This window comes from Salvelinus sp. IW2-2015, unplaced genomic scaffold (assembly GCF_002910315.2).
Source record: "Salvelinus sp. IW2-2015 unplaced genomic scaffold, ASM291031v2 Un_scaffold4288, whole genome shotgun sequence".
Classification (NCBI taxonomy): domain Eukaryota; kingdom Metazoa; phylum Chordata; class Actinopteri; order Salmoniformes; family Salmonidae; genus Salvelinus; species Salvelinus sp. IW2-2015.
Genome location: NW_019945559.1, coordinates 1 through 7,171, shown reverse-complemented (window position 1 = coordinate 7,171; position 7,171 = coordinate 1). Strand labels below are relative to the sequence as shown.

The window sequence follows — 7,171 nt, the reverse complement described above, 5'->3', positions numbered from 1 at the left end:
CTACTTTACATAATATAACATCTACATATCACTAACAAACCACTATTATACATTATAACCTGTCTACTTTACATAATAAACATCTACATATCACTAACAACCCACTACTATACATTATAACCTAGTCTACTTTACATAATATAACATCTAATATCACTAACACCCACTACTATACATTATAACCTAGTCTACTTTACATAATATAACATCTACATATCACTAACAACCCACTACATAACATTATAACCTAGCCTACTTTACATAATAATAAAATCTCTTACTTGATGCAAAAAACCTTTCTGAATGGATCAATGATTTCCCCCTCAGATCAATCATGTCTGTTTTATCCCTTCTGTCTACGTTCTCAGATACGTTTAGAAAAGAACAGATTGAAAGACATAAATATCTTACTTTTAATTAATGCAAATAAGTGTGAGTCATGGCCTTTGTTGCTTGCACTGTCTATAACTACCTGAACAGTTACCATGGAGAAGAGATGTCATGACACATATTCATGTGATTGCTTTAAATCACCTGACGTTTTTATGTCTGTTAGTAAATGTTTTATTTCTCAATGAGATAATTAATAAATAAGAACAATAGCCAATCAAGAATTAGTTGTCACTGTGTTAACCACAACCAACATGTTGGATCTCTGTTTAGTTGTCACTGTGTTAACCACAACCAACATGTTGGATCTCTGTTTAGTTGTCACTGTGTTAACCACAACCAACATGCTGGATCTCTGTTTAGTTGTCACTGTGTTAACCCACAACCCCAACATGTTGGATCTCTGTTTAGTTGTCACTGTGTTAACCACAACCAACATGCTGGATCTCTGTTTAGTTGTCACTGTGTTAACCACAACCAACATGTGGATTCTGTTTAGGGGTCAGTGCTCTAAAATGAGTCTCTCTGGGGAGAGAAGGAGGGGGGCCCTGCCTCTAAAATGCATCTCTCTGGGGACATGACACCAAAGCTAAGAGGTGAGATGACAATTTTATGATAATTAATTAAGTAATTTCCAAAATAAATAGCTATTTTAAGATGAATGCACTTACTGTAAATCACTCTGGATAAGAGCATCTGCTAAATCAGGGGTTCTCAATCCGGGGTCTGTGGAGGTACTGCAGGGGTTCTCAATCCGGGGTCTGTGGGAGGTACTGCAGGGGTTCTCAATCCGGGGTCTGTGGAGGTACTGCAGGGGTTCTCAATCCGGGGTCTGTGGAGGTACTGCAGGGGTTCTCAATCCGGGGTCTGTGGAGGTACTGCAGGGTTCATCCGGGTCTGGAGGTACTCAGGTTCCACGGCACCCTGACTGGACTCGTTGCAATGTAAGACATTTGATAGAATTTTCACGACACGACCACTTTGCCTACTCTTAATTATTGCCTAATATAATGGAATGCATATTTTTACCAATTGTGATCTTTGTTACAAGCAGAATTTTGACAATATTACCGTTATATCAACACACTCTTCACACCCGTTTAACAACTCTAAATAGCTTTGACATAGTAGCATCAAGTCCCTTGCCAATAATGTTGCCTACGACGTTGCCATACAATGTCATATTCATCGAACACATATTACACCCTGATGCCTTCAATTGCCCAATTCACCTGCTGTTAACTCTTTAACCTGTCTGGCTCCTGCGTTCCGCTAGCGGAACTCCTCCCACATTCCACTGAAAAGGCAGAGCGCGAAATTCAAAAGATATTTTTTTAGAAATATTTAACTTTCACACATTAACAAGTCCAATACAGCAAATGAAAGATACACATCTTGTGAATCCAGTCAAACATGTCTGATTTTTAAAATGTTTTACAGCGAAAACACCACATATATTTATGTTAGCTCACCACCAAATACAAAAAAGGACAGACATTTTTCACAGCACAGGTAGCATGCACAAAGCCAACCTAACTAACCAAGAACCAACCAAACTAACCAAGAAACAACTTCATCAGATGACAGTCTTATAACATGTTATACAATAAATCTATGTTTTGTTCGAAAAAATGTGCATATTTGAGGTATAAATCAGTTTTACATGCAGCTACCATCACAGCTACCGTCAGAAATAGAAACCGAAGCAGCCAGAGTAATATTAGAGACCAACGTGAAATACCTAAATACTCATCATAAAACATTTCTGAAAAATCGATGGTGTACAGCAAATTAAAGACAAACATCTTGTGAATCCAGCCAATATTTCCGATTTTTTAAGTGTTTTACAGCGAAAACACAATATAGCATTATATTAGCTTACTACAATAGCCTACCACACTACCGCATTCATTCATCAAGGCACGTTAGCGATAGCAATAGGCACGTTAGCAATAGGGAATAAACCAGCAAAATATATTAATTTCACTAACCTCATAAACCTTCATCAGATGACAGTCCTATAACATCAGGTATACATACACTTATGTTTTGTTCGAAAATGTGCATATTTAGAGCTGAAATCAGTGGTTATACATTGTGCTAACGTAGCATATTTTTCCCAGAATGTGCGGATATTTTTTGACACTCCAACTATTCTGACCAAATAAACTATTCATAAACGTTACTAGAAAATACATGTTGTATAGGAAATGATAGATACACTAGTTCTTAATGCAATCGCCGTGTTAGAATTCTAAAAATAACTTCATTATGAAATCCAGCTTAGTTATAGCGAGAGAGTACCCAAAATCTGGGCGCAAACTACTAGTACAACATGTTCGACAGATATATGAAATAGCATCATAAAATGGGTCCTACTTTTGACGATCTTCCATCAGAATGTTGTACAAGGGGTCCTTTGTCGGGAACAATCGTTGTTTGGTTTTAGAACGTCCTCTTCTCCAGTCAATTAGCACAGAAAGCTAGCAAAGTAGCGCGAAGCTCTCCTTCCTGAACAAAGGCAAACAACGCAACACGCATAACGTCCCGAAAAAATTTCAATAAACTAATAAAACTATATTGGAAAAACATACTTTACGATGATATTGTCACATTTATCAAATAAAATCAAAGCCGGAGATATTAGTGGGTTATAACGACAGCTTTCCAGAAGGCAATCCCAGGCTCCTTCTCGCGCTTTCCAGAAAACAGGAAATGGGTGACACATCATGCCAAAGGCTTTTATTCCACCTCAGACCAAGATAAAACTCCATTTCTTCTCTCACTGGCTACTGACATCTAGTGGAAGGTGTATGACGTGCATGTATACTATACGTATCAAGCCCATTTATGCAGGCCCTAGAACAGAGCATCGTATTCAGATTTTCCACTTCCTGATCAGGAAGTTTGCTGCCAAATGAGTTCTGTTTTACTCACAGATATAATTCAAACGGTTTTAGAAACTAGAGAGTGTTTTCTATCCAATAGTAATAATAATATGCATATTGTACGAGCAAAAAATGAGTACGAGGCCGTTTAAATTGGGCACGATTTCCCCCAAAGTGAAAACAGCGCCCTCTGTCCTCAACAGGTTTTAAGGATCCTCACACTGTTCATGCTCTCATTTCACAGACACGTACTGCTCACCTGTTCATCTCGTAATGAATAATGTGGAAATTGAGCAAGTTGAGGTGACTAAACTGCTGAAGTAACCCTGGATTGTAAACTGCCATGTTCAAAACATATTGATACACAGTATCTAAGATGGGGAGAAGTCTGTCCATAATAAAGCACTGTTCTGCCTTCTTAAAAACTATCAACAAGGCAGGTCCTACAGGCCCTAGTTTTGTCGCACCTGGACTGCTGTTCAGTTGTGTGGTCAGGGCCACAAAGCGGGACTTGGGAAAATTGCAGTTGGCTCAGAACAGGGCAGCACGGCTGGCCCTTAAAAATACACAGAGAGCTAACATTAATGACATGCATGTCAATCTCTCATTTCTAAAAGTGGAAGAGAGATTGACTTCCTCATTACTTTATGTAAGAGGTATTGACAAGCTGAAGGTACCAAGGTGTCTGTTTTAAAATACTAGCACACAGCTCGGACAGCCATGCATACCCCACAAGACATGTCACCAGAGATCTCTTCACAGTCCCCAAGTCCAAATCAAATCAAATCAAATCAAATGTATTTATATAGCCCTTTGTACATCAGCTGATATCTCAAAGTGCTGTACAGAAACCCAGCCTAAAACCCCAAACAGCAAGCAATGCAGGTGTAGAAGCACGGTGGCTAGGAAAAACTCCCTAGAAAGGCCAAAACCTAGGAAAGAACCTAGAGAGGAACCAGGCTATGAGGGGTGGCCAGTCCTCTTCTGGCTGTGCCGGGTGGAGATTATAACAGAATATGGCCAAGATGGTCAAATGTTCATAAATGACCAGCATGGTCAAAAAATAATAATCACAGGCAGAATCAGTTCTGTTATACTCACTGACATTATTTTAACAGTTTTGGAAACTTTAGAGTGTTTACTATCCCAATCTACTAATTATATGCATATCATATCCTCTGGGCCTGAGTAGAAGGCAGTTTAATTTGGGCATTCTTTTCATCCAAAATTCCAAATGCTGCCCCCTACCCTAGGGAAGTTAAAGTGGCTAGTGATACATTACATCAAGATGGCAGATGCAGATAGATGGTATAGCGTACAGTATATACATATGAGATGAGTAATGTAGGGTATGAGGACATTATATAAAGTGGCATTGTTTAAAGTGGCTAGTGATACATTTAATTACATCAAGATGCAGTAGATGGTATAGAGTACAGTATATACATACGAGATGAGTAATGTAGGGTGTGTAAACATTATATAAAGTGGCTAGTGATAAATTGATACATCGATTTTTCCATTATTAAAGTGGCTAGAGTTGAGTTAGTATGTTGGCAGCAGCCACTCAATGTTAGTGATGGCTGTTCAACAGTCTGATGGCCTTGAGATAGAAGCTGTTTTTCAGTCTCTCGGTCCCCGCTTTGATGCACCTGTACTGACCTCCCCTTCTGGATGATAGCGGGGTGAACAGGCAGTGGCTCGGGTGGTTGTTGTCCTTGATGATCTTTCTGGCCTTCAGTTGAACTGGAGCAGCAGCACGGCCAGGTGGACTGAGGACAGCAAGGAGTCATCATGCCACGTAGTCCTGAGGCATGGTCCTAGGGCTCAGGTCCTCCGAGAGAGAGAAAGAAAGAGAAAGAGAGAATTAGAGAGAGCATACTTAAATTCACGCAGGACACCGGATAAGACAGGAGAAGTACTCCAGATATACAAAACTGACCCTAGCCCCCCGACACATAAACTACTGCAGCATAAATACTGGAGGCTGAGACAGGAGGGGTCAGGAGACACTGTGGCCCCATCCGATGATACCCCCGGACAGGGCCAAACAGGAAGGATATAACCCCACCCACTTTGCCAAAGCACAGCCCCCACACCACTAGAGGGATGTGACTATGGGAGGCGCACAGTACTACATAGAGCCATGACTACATGGAACTCTATTCCACAGTACTACATAAGAACATGACTACATGGAACTCTATTCCAAGTACTACATAGAGCCATGACTACATGGAACTCTATTCCACAGTACTACATAGAGCCATGACTACATGGAACTCTATTCCACAGTACTACATAGAGCCATGACTACATGGAACTCTATTCCACAGTACTACATAGAGCCATGACTACATGGAACTCTATTCCACAGTACTACATAGAGCCATGACTACATGGAACTCTATTCCACAGTACTACATAGAGCCATGACTACATGGAACTCTATTCACAGTACTACATAGAGCCATGACTACATGGAACTCTATTCCACAGTACTACATAGAGCCATGACTACATGGAACTCTATTCCACAGTACTACATAGAAGCCATGACACATGAAACTACTCTATTCCACAGTACTACATAGAGCCATGACTACATGGAACTCTATTCCACAGTACTACATAGAGCCATGACTACATGGAACTCTATTCCACATCAGGTAACTGATGCAGCAGTAGAATCAGATTTAAAAAGAAGGTAAAAATACACCTTATGGAACAGCGGGGACTGTGAAGTAACACAAACATAGGCACAGACACACGCACACCCACACACATGATAACATACGCACTATACACACACGTACACATGGATTTTTCATTGTAGATACGTGGTAGTGGAGTAAGGACCTGAGGGCACACACTTAGTATGTTGTGAATTCTGTAATGAAATCCTGTAATGAATGTATTGTACTGTTTTTAAAACTGCATAACTGCCTTAATTTTGCCGGAACCCAGGAAGAGTAGCTGCTGCCTTGGCAGTGCTAAACTACCACCCCATCTGTCAGCTCAGGCTGCACAACTGTTTACTCTTACTAGAGCATTTATTTAGGCTTCGGTACACTCTGGGAGCAATGTGGGTTCCTCACCTCATCTGGTAAATTGGTTGAAAACTTGTTGGAGGCTATTTTGTTAGCACTTCCCATCTCTGTTAAAAAACATGTTTTCTCTACAGGATGTTTCTGATCTGCAAGGGCCTGGAGAAATGAGAATGGTGAAATAAGTGTTCTTGTCACATGACCAAGACCACTTATGTGTAAAAAGGGAGGAGTTGTGGTTTGTATGCATAACAATGTAGGCAGAGGAAGGCTGAGACCAGATTGTCATAGGTAACAGTAATGCCTCTGTCTCTGATGTACATGCATGGACGTGTGCATCGTACCCCTGGTTTAGCACCTCATGAAATACTCACAGGAAGACCCATGATCACCTAAACACCCCGTTCCCACAGAACAGGTTGACACTGATGGGTTGTGAGAATCAAATGGTAAACTACTGCGCTGCACTTAACAATGTTCTGAAGTCTATTTCCCCAGCATTGCCTGAACCAAAGGGAGGAAAAGCTCCACAAATTGCAGCCAGGAGATTGAGTGGTCAACAAGGACCTCTGCAGAAAGACTTGGCACCAACAGCGCTGGACTAGTCCATTCCAGGTGCTCCTGATGGTTGCAGAGCGGTCGACGTGGGTTCACGCCAGCCACTGCAGGAAGGTGCCCCACAACCCAGACGAAGATGTACCAGCCYATGAATKGTCATATGCGAWWCCAGTGSKCATAGGAGGACCAGGACCAGGACTCTACGCATKATTTGTTCTGCTTTCGTGGTCAGTCTTCTCATTGTAGCTGTTGTCTGGGCCCTGGGAGAAGTGACCACAATGCAACTGA

At 41.1% G+C, this 7,171-nt stretch overlaps 1 long non-coding RNA gene across 1 annotated transcript in view; it reads left to right on the top strand.

Annotated features, from left to right (window-relative positions):
- Positions 1 to 2,934, top strand: part of LOC112077113 (uncharacterized) — a 26,763-nt gene extending 23,829 nt beyond the window's left edge. The window contains exons 2-3 of the long non-coding RNA XR_011478039.1: positions 890 to 1,241; positions 1,302 to 2,934. This is a non-coding gene — a long non-coding RNA (uncharacterized lncRNA). The remainder of the gene's footprint in view (positions 1 to 889; positions 1,242 to 1,301) is intronic.
- The last annotated feature ends 4,237 nt before the right edge of the window (positions 2,935 to 7,171 follow it).